This window comes from Podarcis melisellensis, assembly GCF_964234715.1.
Source record: "Podarcis melisellensis genome assembly, chromosome: 13".
Lineage (NCBI taxonomy): Eukaryota > Metazoa > Chordata > Lepidosauria > Squamata > Lacertidae > Podarcis > Podarcis melisellensis.
In genome coordinates, this window is record NC_138545.1 from 12394534 (window position 1) to 12415060 (window position 20527).

A 20527-nucleotide genomic window follows, 5' to 3' on the forward strand; every position below is an offset into this window, starting at 1 on the left:
TTCCGTTAAAGGAATCTGGGAGTGTGGATCTCGTCAAGCCCGGGGAGGGGCTAAGGCCATGCCACAACCCCAGCAGGAACCCAGGGGAGCTCGAGTCGATCTGCATCGGTGGAGCTCCCCCTATTGGTGTTTTGCCCTTACCAGACTTCCTGCAAGGCGGACAGGAGTCAGATATAGTCTGTTGATGCCAATGCCTAAGCCAATACCGGTCACATTCTGTAACCAATAAAGTTGTGGCCTAAATTTTGCCCATTAGCATTTAACCTAAAATTATGTGTCCTTGTGTCTTTATTCTCCTGTGGTGGCAGGGGACCTTGACAAGCAAAGTGCTTTGACCATATTACACTGATCCTGACCTGACTGTATTGACTGCCAATTAGTTTCCAGGCCCCATACATGCTGGTTTTGACCTAAAAAGTCTTAAACATCTTAGGACTACAATACGTCTCCCTATACAAACCAACCTGGACCCTGCAATCATCACCTAAGGCCCTTATTTGTGTGTCTCTTCCACAAGAGGTCCAGAGAATAGCAAGAGAGGAACAGGGCTTTTCTACAGTGGATCCCTATTTGTGGAATGCTCTCACCAGGGATGCTCGCCTGGTGCCTTCATTACATATCTTTAGACACCAGTTGAGAACATTCCTCTTTAACCAGGCCTTTGGCTGATTATCATTCAATGGACTTTTAAATGTTAGTGGTTAGTGGGGTTAATGGCTTATTTTGCTTGTGCTTTGTTTTATTATGTATTTTGACTTTTCGTTTTGTATTTTTCATGTTGTGAACCTCCCAATGATCTTTGGATGAAGTTCACAAATTTAATTGATTGATTGATTAAAAATAGGTGGGTGCTGTGGATTGGGAACCTATCAGTGTCCAGATATTTCTGAATTTCAGCTAGCAACAGCCCCAGGAAGTTGGAGGTTTATAGGTTCCTAATTCCTGTAATGGTATAATGCTTGAAAGCATTTAGCAGGCAATAGGCTGTTGAGCTCTATTACTGAAAACATATTTTCAAGTTGAAATATACACAGTCATTACCTGATTAAAGCTACTGGGCCATACAATGTCATCATCTTGAAGAAAGAGGACTTTGGCAGGGGGAGCCTTCGGGTCTATTCTACCCACTTTCACTCTAAGGAAAGACTCATTTATGAAAGTGATCCAGTTTATAACATCAAATCCCGCTACTAATTCCCCTTTTTGGTTGAAGGACACCGTTTCCCCTGCACTGTTGTTAAATGAGACACCTTTCAGAAAGCGGTGGAGCTAAAAAAGAAAAAGAGTATTACACAGTTCTCAATTTCATGGCGTTCTATGATAAAAAATAAATAAATACATAAAATACATTTCACTATACGGTTGTGCTATTGCACCACATATATTAGTCCTATCTGGTCCTTAGATAACATGTCAAATAAGTACCTATGATCACCTGATAGCCTACCAATTGGTAGTGGATAAACTTCAGTTCTGTTCAAATCTACTTAACCTGGAATTGACTCATCAGCTGGGACAGAGCTTCTACCTGCTTCCTGGCAGGTGAAGACACTTGCTCAGCAGGAAGTGAGGAGAGAAGGCAGAAGAGAGGTCATTATGGTACAAACTGTTCCTGCTGATGTGTTTGAACCACACCAACCTCCTCACCCTCTCACATGGTAAGCAGCAGTGACCTATTTGCTGGGAATCTAGAGTAGCAGCTCCACCCCACCTGACAAGCCACTTCTGTCCCTGGCACTGGTGATATAACAATATTTTGAAAATGTAATTCTGGAAATACTTAAGGAAAGTTTCCATAAGTTCCAATTTAGATAGTAGCTAACACTTTTTAAAATGAATCTACAGTATGTGTGTATATTGCCAGAAACCTTCCAACACATATTTTTTTGAATAATATATGGAAGAGTTGAAGTTAGCAACAGCTCCTTTTCAGCTACTATTGTTACTGAAAATAAATGACTGAATATATTCCAATGGTATAATAGAGGCAGCCAAGGTGCTTTCCAGATATTGATGACTACTACTCCCATTATTCATGAACACCATCATACTGAGAGGGGCCGACGGAAGTTGAAGTTCAACAGTATCTGCAGGGCTTGATATTGGCTACCCTTAGCATAGCAGAATGAATGAGGGGAAATAGCTTTTCCAGCTAAGCTCACTTCTTAAAGAACAGAAGTAGAAAAGGCAGATTACCAAATGGGTTTCTTGAAAGGAGAAGCCTCTGTGTGTGTATAAACCATTGCCATTACAAGAAAATGCTCAGGCTTACACTTTTAGGTTTGCTTATGCAATATATTAGGTTTTTTAAAATGGTGCTTAACTCAATTCAGCAACTTTTCTCAACCAACCTTTTTTGGACTAGCACACATTTCTAATTTTGAGGATGTACTATGAGTGCCAGTCACAAAATGGCTGCCATGGGAGCAGGACACAAAATTAGAGAGAATACATTTATTTCTGATCTTTTTAAAACTTATATATAGGCTACTAGTAGTAGTAATAGTTACATACTCAGTTCCAATATACAACAATGGCATAGCATACACACCTGCACACTCTTTAGCACACTAGAAGAACAATTTGATCTTTGAAGTAGTGGGGTTCCATATTTGAATTAAAGGGCTACCATAGCATAAAAAAATGGCTTCAGAGGATAAAACATGGCACAGCTATCCTAAAAAAGCTGGCTTCTATACTTAAACACACAGAGAGAATTCTTTTTTTAAAAAAATCAGTAAATCCAGAGTCATAGTAATGACTGCTCCCCGCTTAAAAACGGGGGACGCCCTTTGCATGGACGCGTGCAGCCCTGGATCTGGAGTGGCCCCATCAGCATAGGCTTTGCCTTCCCTCAGGTGGGATACCTGGAGGTCCCCGCCTACCCCAGTGAGTTGTCCAATCCCACCTGGGGAAAGCGTTGCCAGGGAAACCAGGCCAGGTAGGGGGAGGGATTACCTGCCCACACAATAGAGGGTGGATCTTACCTGGTAATCCTCACTTGGCTCCAGAGCTTCCCCCACCCTACCCACCCTCAGTTAATGTCTTCTTTTGCAGGTTAACCTTTCTCCACAGGTATGCGGGCGCTGCTACGATAAGGTCGCTGTTAAAGGGCCGGAAAGGAATTTCCCTGCATTGGCAGGTTTCGCCTTTCCCGTAGCAAAACGTCACAATTTTGGCGGTATCAGGCCTTGGGCGGAATCCTTTAGTCCATCTTCCTCTTTGCGGCGGCGATACCAGGGTTCCCCATTAAAGGGGTTTCTGAAGGGAGGCTTTGACCGTACGCTGAAAGGTTGTCATTGCTCTCCCCTGCGGCGGCGGCGTAACGGGGGCGGCTATCTCTGCTTGAACATATCTTCTCTAGAGCCAGCCCATCCCCCACACACACACTGGATAACCCTGTAGCTCCCTAGGTCCCTGGCTGGGGAGGGAGAACGCCCAATGCCTGAGCCAGAGGTCTACCCACATTTGAAATTTAATAAAGTTGTGGCCAATTTAATCCCATAGCACGTTGTCTAGAGTCGTTATTCCACATATGGGGGGGGGGACCACTCGGGATCTGGGGACTCCGCCTGTCCACGCAAAGATGCATAGAATTATTTCTCTCATCAAAAAGAGGCAATATAGAAATGATTGGAGGCTCAGGAGCTGAGCATATAAGAACACAGGAAGCTGCCTGTGTCAGAGCATAGTTCAGCATTTTTTACACTGACTGGCAATGGCTTTCCAAAGTTTCAGATCTGGTTGTCTCACAACCCTACCTGGAGATGCTGAGATGCTGAGCATTGAACTTTAACTCTTCACCAGCAGTTGCTCTACCATTGAGACCACTCTTAGTGAGTTGTAAGAACAGTGTGATTCCCTTCATGCAATACATATTCATTAACTAATCACATAATGGGATTCAACTAATGAGTTCCATCATCAGAAGCTGACACAAGGACTTTTGCTTGCGTAACAGGGCTTTCCTCCTCCATGTCCCCAAATTAGCTCTAGAGGGCAGGAGAACCCTCAGAGCAGTGCAAGGGGAGAGGAGATGGATGATAGTCTCATTTGACAAGCCAAAATGATTGCCCGGACAGAACAATCAACATAGCACAAATCATCCCAAAATAGTGAGTTTTATAATATTGACATATACTGATTAGGGATGATAACCAAAACAACCATGATCATCACTGTCGTCTTACTGTGAAGAGGAAAGCCAATAAACTGATGAGAAAGGGATCTCATGACAAAAGTACATTTTGGTAGACAACATTACAAGACAAAGGTAGCCAATGTTGTGCCCTTCCAAATGGTGTTGGACTCTAACAAACCATCCTTGGCTATTGGACATGCCGGCTGGGGCTGATGGACAGCGGCGTAGCGTGGGTTGTCAGCACCCGGGGCAAGGCAAGTAATTTGCACTCCCTAACCCGGGGCAAGGCAAGTAATTTGCGCCCCCTAACCTGGGGCAAGGCAAGTAATTTGTGCCCCTAACCCCTAACCTGCCGCCGCTGCCAGCTTCTTCTTGCTGCTGCCTGGGCTGGGGTATTTACGGTAAGGTAGCCACGGCGGTGGCGGCGGGTCCGTGTCAGGTGATCTGAGGCGAGTTGCCGCTGGCGCTGCCGCCCAAACAACACCGGAGGAGGAGGAGGGCAGAGAGGCGAGGAAAATGCAACATGGCCCAGCAGCTGCAGCAGCGGCGGTGGCGGGGCTGTGAGGAGGGGCTGCCTGGCGCGCCCTCTGTGGCCCTGACGCGTGGGGACCGCGGCGAGCGCTGAGAGCCGCTGCCTGCTGGACGCCTTCAGCCCGTACGGGCCTTCAGCCCGTATGTTCCGTGAGACATGGGGCTCTGCTACAGCCTGCGCCCGAGGCTCTTCGGCGACTCCAGAGGCGGCGAGCGCGCCCCCCAGATGTTGCGCCCTGTGCAGCTGGCCCCCCCTGCACCCCCACGCTACGCCACTGCTGATGGAAGCTAGAGTTCAACCACACCTTCAGGGCACTACTTTGGCTTTGACTGTCCATGAACCCACAAACATTATGAGCTCTTTTGCATTCATCTGTCCATGATGTTACCTGCCACAGCTGTTGATTCAGAAGCTTTTGCTTTCTTTGTCTTCTGTGTTTAAATTCGGATAACTGCATGGCATGAAAAGCATGAGCCAGAGCATAGGCAGCATTGTAGATACCATAGCTGTGGACAGTCATGCCTATTTCAAAAACAGATGCAGGAAGAGTTTCCAGCTGCTCCTCCCCAGTACAATTTTTCTCAAACTGCTTATCTGTCTTCGAGTAGGGGAACAAACAGCTAAATGTCTGCTCCCAGAATATTTGGATAAATCCATCTTGTTTTCTTGAGGTAGGGCTCTGGTTTTGAATAAATTTCTGGAAGCCCAACACCTCATTTGAGTGAACTGCAAAGGACATAGCACCATGGAGGAAGTCTATATTCCACAGTCTTTGTATGTTGACTGATGTGAAATCCATTGGGGCTGTCATGATCCAAACTTTGGTCTTTGTTGGCAGCCCTTCATATTCTGAAAACTGGAGCAACATCCTCAAAGTCATCATGCCCTGGATTTCACTGTGTAAGACTAATACATTGGCTGTTGCTCCCATGATGACCTTAAGTGTTCCAACTGTTTCATCTACCAATTGATAAAAATCACAGTAAAAAGGTATTGCTGGGAATCTTTCTATAAAGTCAAAGCATATACCACTCTGAGAAAACACGGGAAGCACATTTTGTACAAACTTATTTCCATTGTCATCATCCTGAAAAAGCACTCCAACCCATGTCCATTGGAAATGCTGCAGTAACTGAAGAATGCCCCGATATTGATAGGACCCATCTGGAAACATCCAGTGAAAGAAAGCTCCTTGATTCTGGTCATTTAACGCAGGAGCAGAACCGTATGTGAACTATAGAAAATAACAGAGGGTGGGAAAGATGACAAGCTTATTTCCATACTGAAGTTTATCTGTGAATGCATATTAACCAATAAAATTGCCAAACAGTAATGCAATGTTTGTCCCCACACGCCAACAAAGCTCCAATCCACATTTCAATGAACACAGCAGAGGGAAAAAATATAAGGTACAAGCACACAAATTGTGCCTTTTAAAATGGGATTATAAGAAAATGCATGAACAACCATAGTTAAGAAGTGCATACTATTTTGATTCAGCACTCATATTGCCTTCAGTAATTGTTCCCTTGTTTTGATGGCCACAGCAAGGAACGTGGCTATATTTTCTTTGGGCTAATAACAACTTATGTAATAAGGAGAATTCAAACATTTCTTCATCTCTCTTATTGTGATGAGATCCCAAAACTACAGTTTTGGCAAATATGTCCTTTACTCCATAGAACAGTCATCCCCAAATCAGTGCTCACCAGGTGTTGATTGACTATTTTATTTATCTTAAAACATTTCTGTACTGCCTTTCATAAAATCTCCGTGTGGTTCTTACAAGTTTACAGTAGGAGATTCTGAGAATACTTGCATTCAGGGTCTGCTTGATGAGATGGTACAGACCCAAGGGGATTGAATCCTATATATCATGGAACTTCTTCAGCCAGCTTTGCACAGACACAAAGTGAAAATAATTTCCTAACACCACTGAGGGCTCATCCATACTGTCATTTATTGTGGATAGCAAACTTCCTGTACCTCCAATAAACCTCTGCTGTCCATATGACTTTCTCGTTGCAACACATTCCCCTCTTTTAGTCCATATTTTCTCACACAAGGGGTACTCCAAAAGGAGATGGCATGAGAAAATATGAATGTAGGGAAGGGAAACTGTGGGAAGGCAGTGATTTGGAGGAGAATGTTATATGGACAACAGGGAATTAATGAAGGTACAGAAAGCTTACTATCCACGTCAAATGACAGTATAGATAAAACCAGAGCTGCTTGCTTGGAATTAATTTACAACTCAGTGCCCAATAATGTAACACAGTATTGTCTACACTGACTGACAGCAACTCTCCAGGGTTTCAGGCATAAGTCCTTTTCCATCCCTACCTGGATATGGCTGAAACCTTCTGCTTGAAAACAGATACTAAGCTGGCATCCTTCCCCTAAGATTCAGTTGGCTCCTAATGAGATTGAACATGTAACATCACACTCTAACCAGCAAAGCTAACCAGTTCAGTGTTACAGAGCCATAACTAAAAGGAAAGAGGAGAGTCAATGGCTTGTTCAGCTCCCACATTTCATGCACACATCTTACCTGGGAGATCTTGTAGTTGCTCAGGATGGTCGCCATGTGGAAACCTATCTCAGCCTCAGGTCCACCAATGACTGCTATTGTATTGTCCTGGCCATCACATTTATAGTTTGGGACTGACCTGTCTTGTGCGGAGAGCAGCTCCAGTGAGGCAAGATAGGTCCAGCTTGGACTGAAATGGCTATTAAAGATGTTCAAGCCTAATGTGACATTTGGTAAAATCAAGGGATTTTCATTTATCTCGTTTATAGCAAATAACAAGGCCAAGATGTGCTGGTAGTTTTGCGTCAAGATCCTAGAATGAAGAATTGCAGGCTGCATCACCTTTAGAATATGCTACTTGCTGCATTTCAATTCAATATATAAATAAATATTACTAATTCAAGGCTGTGTGTGTGTATGTGTTTGGCATGTTTTGGTATGATAGTTAGAACTCAGTATATATCATTTATTATAGGAAACCTCATACCTGCACTGAGCAAGAAAACTACCATGGAATGTAACTATGGACTGCAGGGTTTCAAGGGAATCAATGGGGTAAATTGATCTATGATTGCAAGATGCTAGCTAAATCTACTACTACTACCACCACTTCTCGGTAGCACTAGTACTCCTGCCTCTAGCAGCAATTGTAATAATAACAGTGATATAGCTTCAGGGTGGATGGAATAGGTTAATAGCCAACATTAGTCATCACCAGAGTAGACTTCACTCTATTGGTTTCAGATGCTCTGCTCTATGACTTAGAGGGGACAATGAGCTGTAGCGTTGCATTTAAAGTGATTTTGCATCACATTGAAGGTAAAGCCAGTATTCACTCGCTAGATAATAGTATCTGGAAGGATGACATGGTGAAAGAATCAAAATAAGTGCTTACACAGTCTGATCAAGCAGTTCCTCAGAGGGATGCTTAGTGAAGCTTATCGGATTGGAGAAAATGTAGATCTGAGAAAGGATGCCGGCAATGAGGAACTCTCCTGGCAGATAATACTTGTGAAGTATAGGAAGGCTGCTGATGGTACAGTTAGCAAGGTGAATATTGCATGATACCTGAGGCATCAGCACTAACGCAACCATCACAAGCCCCACCATCTTGCATGAAAATCTTGCCTCTAGGCATCAGTTCATTACTTATAGTTTGCTAGTTGCTAGTGGAATTATCTGAGGAGAAGATTAGGCACAATCCTAGTTGATTGAATAATTACAGGGAGGATAATCATCTCTTGGCTATAGCATGCTCTATGAGCCATTGCAGACAACACAGACCTCTCATATCTCAACAGGATGCTGATCTCATCCCTGTGATGGCAGGGTGTGGTTGGGTTGGAAGGGACCTTGGCAAACAGCCCTCTGGCAGGACCTACTGTTGGGCACCCTCCTACATTGTTACAACCCATCTCATGGGACACCATTTTAACCTACAAGGCCTCAGAGAAACACTGCGTAAGAGGATTGCAGGAAATGAAAATGACAGCTAGACCCACCCAGTTGTCCTGACATTGCCAAGGAAAACATGTTTTTCATAGTTCATTAGAATTCTCCTCTGATCTCCACCTAGAGGAACAGAAACAGTATGCAGAGAGACCAAAATAGAAAACAGTGTGCAAGAGCTATATTTCTGGGGGTGGCGTAAAACATTTATTTATTAATTTATGAAATTTCTTGGCTGCCCTTGACCTTAAGTTCACAGGGAAGGTCACAACTATATAATCATGTAACATAAAAATCTAATAAAACTAGCAAATGAATGTACATTTAAAAAAACAACAACAACCCAGCAGTGGTCCCACATTCCAGATTGTCATTCAGCTTTTCAAATCTAGAATGCTTCTGCATTCAGTCATCAATTTTAATTGTCATGGGATATCTGGGGTAGCTCAGATGGTACAGCATCTCAGGGTTGCGGGTTCAAGCTCCAGGTTGGAAAAAGATTCCATTGCAGGGGGGTTGGAACAGATGACCCTCCTTATCCCTTCCAACTCTAAAATTCAATGATTCTATGTCATACTGAAAGTTTTTCATGCTGTACAGCCATTTCAAGAACTGCACAGTATTAAACTCTGTTACAGTAGTAGCAGTATAGAATCATAGAGATGGAAGAGACCACAAGGGCCATCGAGTCCAACCCCCTGCCAAGCAGGAAACACCATCAGAGCACTCCTGACATATGGTTGTCAAGCCTCTGCTTAAAGACCTCCAAAGAAGGAGACTCCACCACACTCCTTGGCAGCTAATTCCACTGTCAAACAGCTCTTACTGTTCGACAGTAGTAATAGTAGTTACAGTAATTACAGTAGTAGTAGTAGTAGTAGTATAACAACAACAGCAACAGCAAGAATTATCACCATCATCCGGAAGAGTCACTATTGGCCCCAAAATAGGTAAGTATATGGTGGGAAGGAGTCAATAGAATAGTAGAGATACAAGTTTTGTTAACCAACACTGAAATACATATCTGGCCAGACTCTGGAGCACAATAAATAGTATATGCTTAAATCTGCATATCTGTAGCATACTCTATTTTGATGACCTAGGTAAAAATCACCTTAGCTCTTATATGCTGCAAAGTTTAATAATAACAAATAAAGAAATACAGAATTAACTAGGATATATTTTCCCCTACTTCTTAATTTATGATGGCAGCTGTCACCCAACTGCAAGTAGTAGTAATAATAATAATAATAATAATAATAATAATAATAATAATAATAAAAAAAATAATTCCTCCCTCATCTGGCTAGGTTTCCCCAGCCACTCTGGGCGGCTTCCAAAAGAGTATTAAAAACACAATAAAGTATCAAACATTAAAAACTTCCCTAAACAGGGCTGCCTTCAGATGTCTTCTAAAAGTCAGAGAGTTGTTTATTTCCTTGACATCTGAGGGGAGGGCGTCCCACAGGGTGGGCGCCACTACCGAGAAGGCCCTCTTCCTGGTTCCCTGTAACCTCACTTCTCGCAGTGAGGGAATCGCCAGAAGACCTCAGTGTCAGGGTAGAGATGCTCCTTCAGGCTGAGTCCATTTAGGGCTTTAAAGGTCAGCATCAACACTTTGAATTGTGCTCGGAAACATACTGGGAGCCAATGTAGGTCTCAGGACCAGTGCTATATTAGGCCTGACCTAATCCCCAGATTTCCTAGGCACTTTATCCAAAACTGCAGGCAGAATCCCCATCCCCTGTGTTTTTTTCTGCGGCTACTCAAGGGTGCGCACTGCCCAAGCCCAACACAGATACCCCACCCTGGGGCCCAAATGCATGCTTAGTTTGCCTTTCTGGTTAACCATCCCTGCACAAGCTAATATAACAGACAGAGAAGCAAGCTTTCAAACACATCAAACTATCTTATTCTATTTTAATAAAGCCAGTGTGGTGTAGAGTTGGAACAGAACCTGGGAGAGTTCAGGGTTCAAATCCCCATTCAGCCATGAAGCTCACTAGGTGACTTTGGGGAGCCACTTCCTATCAAACTATCCCACCGCACAGGGTTTTGTTACATGTGTATGCTGATGACCAGAGCCCATGAGGTCGGGTGAAGCACTTGACTCGGGTGGGGAAGCACAAGAGATGTCACTCTGTCCTCTTCACCCCAGTGAAAAATTGCTCCAGGCTGTGCATAAAGGCATGGACCTCTGTGCACTAAGTGATTCAGGCTATGAATGTCTAGATGACCTGTTCCAGCATTTTTTAAATAAAAGAATACACACAAGAAAAAACATGTCAGGGACGTTCCCATTCTGACAAACAGCGAGGGCTCTGAAGAGGAGGAAGGGCAAGCTGAGGGGAGTAGAAACTTGAGCCTTTCACACAGCAAGAGCCAAATAAGCTCTCTCGCTCTGAAATGGTGCCTGTCAGTTCTCAAAGCAACAGAGAGCTGACGAAGATAACAGAACTGGCTGGAGGAGAATAGGCGGGGGTACAATCCACTCCAGGACTGGCCATTCTAAGACCAGGAGGAGGACAGCATAAGACTGGAAGAAGGTGGAGTAGAAAGCGAAAAGTACCCTGCCTTGGCAGGAAACAGAAGGTAGTTGAGTAAACTGACTCTGACGGTGATGGATGAGTTAAGGAAGCTCTGACTGCTGGATCCTGTAATTACTGAATAAATCTGAAAGTAATAAAGCTTCCAGTGTGCTGTGTCTTGTGTGGGAGAGACGTACTAAAACCGACAAAACACTACCAGGCAGAGGCAATGTGGCAGTCCACAGATATCTCATAAATGGATCCACAGGGCTCTGATTTCTGAAGTGGACTCAGGATCCAATTGAATCAGATGAATCCACTGTAGAATCCACCTTCTGTGGAATCCTCTTCGACCCCTCGGCTTCTGGGAAACTTACAAAGAAATTGGGCAGGTTTTTATATCATAGGCAAAGTCAACTACTAGAATTTGTTTAGCGTGTGCTACTTTCTTCTTATTAACATATCCTTGTTGTTCAGCTCAGGCCTCAGGATAATGATATAGCATTTGGGGGAAAAGATGCAGCCCAGTAAACCAGCACTGGAGGTCAAAATGGAGAAGATCTCAACTGCCACCATGTATTTTCCCTTTGTGCTCAAGTAGGTTGGAATGAAGGACAGCCAAACGCTGCAGAAGACCAACATGCTGAAGGTGATGAACTTGGCTTCATTGAAACTGTCTGGCAATTTCCTGGCTAGGAAAGCCACAGTGAAGCTGACAAAGGCAAGTACACCCATGAAACCCAGGACGGAGTAAAACATGGTGACAGACCCTTCATTGCATTCCACTATAATTTCTTCAGGCATGGAGTTCATGTCAGATTCTGGGAATGGAGGAGAGGTTGCAAGCCATACACTGCACATTGTGGCTTGAATAAGAGTGCAGGAAAGAACAATAGAAAAAGCCAGTCTATTGCCCACCCACTTCCTCATCCTGGACCCAGGCTTGGTGGCCATGAAAGCCAGAAACACTATGATAGTTTTGGCCAAAACAGAAGAGACAGCAACTGAGAAGATGACTCCAAACATGGTTTGTCGAAGGAGACACATCACCATCTGAGGTTGCCCAATGAAAAACAGAGGGCAAAGGAAACAGAGCAGGAGGGAGGTGAGGAGAGTGTAGGTGAGGTCCCGGTTGTTGGCTTTGACTATGGGAGTATCTTTATGCTGAATGAAGACCCAAAGCACCAAAGTTGTGATGGAAGAAAAGGAAAGTGCCAGAATGGCCAAACTGGTCCCCAAAGGTTCTTCATAAGACAAGAAGCTAATAATTTTAGGAATGCAGGAATCTTTGTTGATATTTGGATATTGTCCCTCTGGACATAGAACACAGTCCGCCATGTCTGAAAAAGATAGAAATCTTTATTGTACATTATTATGTACTGAGTTGAATAGGATCCAAACTGCAGCAGTCTGATTGGTCCTAGAACAATAGGATTCAGAATGCAGCAGTCTGATTGGTCCTAGAACAATGCAGCAGTATGATTGGTTGGCAGGAACCACCCAATCATGCTCCAGATAGAAGTGAATCCACAACCTGATTGGCTTACAGTAGAAATCCGGAATTAGCCAATCATGTGCAGCCCATTGTGTAAATAATGTATATAAAGCGGATACTTTGAGGGGACATTCATTCATTCCTCCTCACCACTATGAGCTGAATAAAGAGCATGAAATCACTTTGCGACTCTGAATATATTTCATACCTAGAATCCCAAATTGTAGCTTACTACACTAATCAACCTGGTTGGTCAAAATATGTAAGAGACATGTGCCATCTCAATAGGGCTTTACAAGCAAGTGTGTTCCAAAAGCAACCAATGGTGTAGATCTTCTTTAATCAATGGAAATTCAACCAAGCACTGAAACTGCCTCTCTTATTGGAGAGCAAATGCACTGTAGATGTGTTAGACTAGAGGTGTTTAGAACTGTGGCTATCCTAAAAGAAATGTCCTATCAGCCTTGAAGCTCACTGAGTTATCTTACACCAACAACTATGTCTCAGACTAACCTTCTAGTGGTTCCCTCACATCGAGAAGCAAAGTTACAGGGAACCAGGCAGAGAGCTTTCTCGGTAGGAGCGCCCGCCCTGTGCAACACCCTCCCATCAGATGTCAAGGAAATAAACAACCACCTAACGTGTAGAAGACATCTGAAGGCAGTCCTGTTTAGGGAAGTTTTTAATGACTGATGTTTTAATGTATTTTTAATCTCTTGTTGGAAGCCGCCCACAGTTTCTGGAGCAACCCAGCCAGATGGGCGGGGTATAAATTATAAATTATATTATTATTATTATTATTATTATTATTATTATTATTATTATTATTATTCAACCCAACCATCTCTCATTAATATGTTTCTGGTGTTTATACTGTTATTAATGTGTTGTATGTTGCACACTGATTTGTTATATTTTCTTTGAAAGTGTAGTTATAAATATGCAAATAAAATAAATAAAATTAACACCCAGAATCTATGCATAGTTGTCCATTACTTTGAAACCAGGTTTCAGATAATTTCATATAGGGATTTGAAGAGATAAATTTCCACTTAGTTTAGTTAGAGTATGATATTTTTCATTATTTCCTCGAAGCTGTTGAACTGACCACTATTTGTTAAGTATGAACATATCACTAGGTGTATCCTACTGTATCCTTATGTCAGCACACACTCCCCCTTTAGGATTCTGAACAACCTTTTTGATAGAAGGTAGGTGACTATAAGCTGATAGGTTTTGGAAAAGGTTTCTCTTACCCTTTTCATTGGAGATCTTTCCTTCTGGACACGGGAGGCAATCGTAGCAGCAAACTTGTTCACCTTCTTTCTTGGTCTTATGATAGCCCAAATGGCAATTGCCATTACATGTGGAAAGGGGCACTGCCTGTTCATAGATGAAAGAGATAAATGTTTAAGTATTCAGAAAGTATGTATCTGCCTTTCTGTTTTGAAAATGCAACAACAACAACAACCAGATCCTATTGAATATTTAAATAATGGTCCAATGCACCCCAAAAGAAACATAGAACCTACCTGGTTGAAACTTTTAGACCACACAATAGAATCCTCACAAATGTTGAACACTTTATCAGGAGCAGCCTGTGGGTCTATCCTTCCAATTTTGACGCTAAGAAAGGACTGGTTGGGGAATACAATCCAGTTTCTAATATCAAATCCAGCTCCTATTTCCCCATTTTGGTCAAAATAAACTTTTTCATTCACACTGTTATTAAATGAGACTCTCCTGAGATACTGGTGGACCTTAAAAAAACACATGCATAATTATGATCCAAGTGATATACCTTGACCACTAACAGTGTTGTCTTTTTATATTATTATTAGTATTATTATTATTAGTATTTGTAATCAGCCTTTATTGAGGATCTCGGACAACAGAAACAGTAGTAATATTTTTTTAAAAAAGATACCCCCCCTTCCTCATTCATATTATTAAAAGCCCGAGTCAACTAATAAAGTTGAATATTGTGATATTCAGGACAGATAAGCACAAGTATTTCCTAAAAGAATTCATAATCATAAATTTTGGTTATTGACACCATTGGAAAAGCTTTAAAAGGGGACACGACAAATTTGCGGTGCATAAGGTTTCAAATAAGTCTTCTCATAATGGATATATACTACTTTGGGGTTCAGAGTCACAGTGCCTCAGAATATCATGGGCAGCAGTAGGAGTGGACTGCTGATCTACTGGTAGACATTCAGTAGGTATCTGATTTTCTATTGTAGGATATTGGATGCTGAACTACATACACCAGCAAAGTTCATTTTATGCATTTAGAAGACTAGAAATACTTAGGAACAAATTTAGCATTAAGCCCACTCCACATGCTGCAACTCCCAACCTGATCCCAACGTTTTGATAACTTGCTTAAAACAAACAAACAAACAAACAAACACTAATTGTAAATGTTATCATATGTTTGTAATAATATGCAACTTTGCCATTAAGTTATACCCTTCCAGAATGACCAGCTAATCAAATCCACAATGATACTAGCTGTTGTAAAATGGGTGATAAATCAAAGGTAACAGTTTTCGGCCATCACATGCAGATTTAACAGAGAGGAAGAGTGATATATGTAAGACAGACATACTGAGTTCTATCAATATAATAGTGAGTGCTCTTGTTTTCACCTGTTCAAAAGGTTACCTGCCATGGATGGTGATTCAGAAGCTTCCAGTTACCTTCACCCACCATTGGTCTGTGTTTAACTTGGGATGAATGCATGGCATGCAAAGCATGGGCCAAAGCATAGACAGCATTGTAGATGCTATAGCTGTTGCCACTCACGTTTGGGTCAAAAAGAGGCTCAGAAAGAGTCTCCGGCTTCTCATATCCAGTGCATGCTTCCATATCTTGACCATCTGTCTCAGAGTTGGGGAAAAGGCATTTGAATGCATATTGCCAGATATCCCTGATAAAGCCATCTTCTGAATCTACAACTGGATTTCTCATCTGAAGGAATTTCTGGAATCCTAACAACTCTTGAGAATGAATTGCAAAGGATAAAGAGCCATCAATGAAGTTTGCTTTCCATCTACTTTGATGCCCAACTGATGAGAAGTCCATCTGGGCTAACATAATCAAGACTTGACCACTTAACTTCACTGGTATATTCAATTCAAACATGTACAGTAGTGTTGTCAACATGATTATATTCTTAACATCACCATGCAAGATAAACACGTTGGCAGTGCTTTCCATTATAACTTGATTAGCCTTATTCACCTCTTTCGACATATTTATAATGCCACTGGAAAAGGATAGGTTGGGGAATCTTACTATGAAGTCAAAGCAGATCCCATTCAAGGAAAAGAAGGGAAGTATGACATTTACAAATCTTTCTCCAGTCTCATCATTCTGAGAGCAAATCACTCCAATCCACGTCCAGTTAAAAAACAGCAGCAACTGGAGGATTCCCCTATATTGATGGTTTTCATTTGGAAACATCCGGTGGAAGAAAACCGTTTCAGTTACATCATTTATTTCTGGAGTAGCACCATAGGTAAACTAAGTAAAAGAAAAAGTGTGGCTGAGAAGGAGAGCATGTGCATTTATTTCCACATTAAATTATACAGATATGATTTCTTGATAACAGTGAAAGCAGAAAAAAATTATGGTTGGCTGCACATGTCCCATATTAACAATGATTCCAGATCATACACTCTGTAAAAAGTCTCCCGTATGCTTTTACCTTAATGAAATAGATTCCACAACAAAGGTTCTACTATGGAGAACATGAAGATAGACAGGAGGGGTTCCTCCAAATAAGTCTGTGAATGGGAAAGTTCATATGACAATAAGATGACCCAAGGTTGTAGACAGAACTGTTTGACCATTTTTAAACAGTAGCATATGTATACAGGATATTTTTTAAGTAAAAAAATCATATGAATCAATAAAACTTTCCCCCTATTTCATGATTAACTGCAGCATGCAAGTTATGCCTTTCTGCAGAGCTTTCCAAACTGTGTGTCACAACAGGTTAGTGAGTTGGCTGCACTGCGTAGGTGTGTTGCATGATATGTGTCCAAACCTCTTTTAAGGGGTTGGCTTTACCTCTGGTTTGCTAGTAAAAACTGAATTACTGTGTCACAGAATGATGACATTTCCAATGTGGAAAGTTTGCAAAGCTCTGCCTTTCTGTTTTGATAATGCAATTTTATATCCACAAACCACAAAAAGGAGATGTATGATTCACGGGCATATCTTACCTGGGGAATCTTGTAAATGCACAGATTAGCTGCCATGTGAACACCAACATCAAAACTGGGTCCCCCAATGACTGCTACGGGATTGTACTGGGTGTCACACTTGAAGTTAGGGATGCATTTTCCATGTGCAGAAAGAAGTTGCATTGAGGCATGATAAGTCCAGCTTGCACTGAAATAGCTATTGTAGATGTGGAATCCCAGGGTTATATTTGATAAGAGCTGTGGATTGTCATTAATCTCTTTTACAGCAAATACCAAGGCTACAATGTGCTGGTAGCTCTGAAGCAACATTCTGCAAAGAAAGGCAAAGTCTACGTCATAGATTGTCTCCTCCAGAATAAGGCATTCAAAAGTATCTATTTATTGTTACAAATGTTGGGTGCTTCCCTCTTTCTCTGCCAAGAGGTAGGAAGATTAAAGGGGGTTCCATGAACTCACCCAGGGTCTGTGTTCCTTTGGAGAACTGAAATTTGGAGGAGAATGTCATAGCTTTCATAAAGATGGTTTATTCCCCCCTATTTAAACCTTCAGTGTGCACTGAGGAGTCCAGATCTTACAGCATGGCCATTTGCTGAGGGGATTGTCCCCCACAACACTGCAGCCCTGGAGTCCAAGGCATCTTTTCCAGCTGGCCTTCAGCCAGCCTCCCGAAGATGTACCCCAGTCCTTTTCTCTGCCTTCTTCACAGCACACCTTGCTAAAAGCTCTCTTTTCCTGTCACCTCACACCCCGTTACCCGGACAACCTTCCAACACACACAGCCTGTCTTTGTTCACACCTCAGGGTAGGGAGAAGGGGACACAGTTCTCTTGTATTGCCAATGACCCTGTATTCTTCCTTAATGACCCTAACTTGGCCAGGTCGTTTTGCATAGGCTGGTTTAGGAATTCCTCTGCAGCTTGTATTTCTTGCTTCACATCCCAAATAATAATAAACACACCATTTAATAATTTTAGGGTTTAGTGGGGGGTCCCCCTAAATCTATAACAATACGTTTAATTAGTGTACTGCAAAAAAATATTATAAGGCCACAGTTCAGAGGTGAAGAAACACTGATAAGGAAGGGGAATGAATTCAATACTGTTCTTATTTTCATGCCTAATATGCAGTTTCCAAAACAGTATATGGGCTGAAAACGCGACATAGTTTGAATTTTGATAATATCCAAATTTTACAGTGTACAATTTTACATTTTATATTTTTATGAGTTGGCAAATATATATATTCTTACAAATATATAAATACAATTAAAAATGCTTTTGCTGCTTTACAAAATATCAGAATTGGATGCTCCTGTTTGATTTTAATAAGAGGGCGGGTAAAGTGACCATTCATAAGGGAGATGGCAGAGCTGATATACTAGATTGCATTCGTGGAAAGGTGGAATTGTAAAAAAAGAATTATTTTTACAGATGTATATCTGGTTTTTTTAAACGAAGAAGAAGAAATGAAATTCTTACAAATAATCATTAAAGCGTTCGTCAGAAGGATGTCGTTCAAAGGTTATTTCATCAGAAAAAATGTAGAACTGAGAAACGATGCCTGCAATGATGAAGTCTCCTGACTGATAATACTTGTGACGAACAGAGAGAGGGTTGTTGATGTTGCATTTATTAACAGGAGTATTGCATGACATCAGAGGCAGCAAAACTGATAGCCACACAAAGAACAGTATCTTCACCCATGAAAATGTCTTAATGAATGTCATTTTCTCTATTTCCATATCAACATTCACATGTCATTGAGTAGCACAGTCTGATTTGAATGGAAATCCATTGGACTTATTGCAGTGAAGGCTTATTCAGTGAAAAGTACCAGGGATAGTCTGTCTTACAAAATGCTGATTCTCACTAGCCCTGGTTCTTCATGGAAAAGTCTATGTAAATGGTTGTGTTATGTCATGCTAGTTGTTTTCCTGTGGTTATCAGAGGTCCGCTGAGATTTGAAAATGTAGTGGAATAAATTGTGATGAACTTGATCATTACAGAGGAGATAACATCTTACTCAGAATTGCAGGTTCCCTGAGACATGGCAGAGGAAAACATGCTTATCACATCCCAGCGGACGTTGCTTCCCGTTCTCCTCATTGGGGCAGCAAGTGATACAGGAACTTGCATTGCTAACTTCTTTTTACCCAGACTGCATCAGAACCAGAATATTGTTTGCAATGCATTTTTGGAAAGTGGAGATTTTGGAGGCAAAAAACCCATTCAGCAAATAGGACTAGAGCAGGACACTTGGGCAATGGTCACCTTCCTGCCACTGTATGTATCACAAGCAGCATAGACCCAGCATTCCATGTGATTGTGCCAGGCCCAGCAATTCCATATGTAGAACATAGCTATCAAAATGTTGAATGTGATCATCTGAATGTGTCTGTCTGTAGGCAATAAAAGAGCTTGAGAAAGAGAATTGTCATTGTCTAGGAGAGGTTGTAAATCTCTGATGTTGTGTTGAACTGTTTTAACTTGGGAGCTGTATGTGATTTCTAGTGGTGTTCTGTTATTTTCTCTTTTGAGTCTGTGTTAACTTGCTGCAAGACAGACCCAAAAGAGAAAAAGCTCTGGGAGGAAGACAGCCACCCAATCTTAAACAACTCCTCACCCACAATAATACAGCAACCAGACTTAACATGGACACTGACCTGCAATAAACCCAGATGCCAACGTTGCTAGCACATACACCCATCACTGGCCCAACAACATCACTGGGCCCAGAAACATACCATCTCAGGCTTATTTAATTGCTCATCTTCTAACATTGTGTATGCCATCCAATGCCAGCAGTGCCCTCTATATTGGACAAACAGGCCAAACCCTACACCAAAGGATAAATGGACATAAATCTGACATCAGAAATCACAAGACAGAGAAGCCAGTAGGAGAAAAAGTCAGTCTCCCAGGACATTCAATACAGGATCTCAAAACTGCTGTCTTGTTACAAAATAATTTCAGAAATAGACTTGAAAGAGAAGTTGCTGAATTACAACTTATTACTAAACTGAAAACTATGGTGAGGCCTGGTTTGAATAGAGATATTGGATTTTTGTCTCATTACATATGCTAAAACTAATTTTGGTTATCTGCATACTATCTCCTGCTTTTTCCTGTAGGAGTAATTACAGTCGTTAACAGTTGTCAACAGGTTTACCATACCCATTGAGTCAATCACCCATCTCCTACTACCCTTCTGAGAAAAAACCCACCCCACCTCACCCTCCCATTATATACTGTATAATGGTCTGGTGACTTCTGTTTCAGTGTAACTGAAGAATTGTGCATGCACATGAAAGCTTATACCCAGAACAAACTTAGTTGGTCTCTAAGGTGCTACTGGACATTATTTATTTATTTATTTATTTATTTATTTTGACTGCATTGGACCAACATGGCTGTCTACCTGAATCTAGAAACTTGCAACGCAAAACTAATACGATTTTCCCAGTTTTTAAAAAGGTTGTGTGTGCGGTGCTCCTTCACCTCTGTGTTCTTGGCGGGAGTCCTCAAGGGTAGGGAGAGTAGCCACTGAACACTCAGCCAATAGACTGTCAGCTTGCTCCAACTAGGCTCCAGGAACAAAGCATGGGGGAAGTATGTGTTGAAAGATCCTCCCTTCAA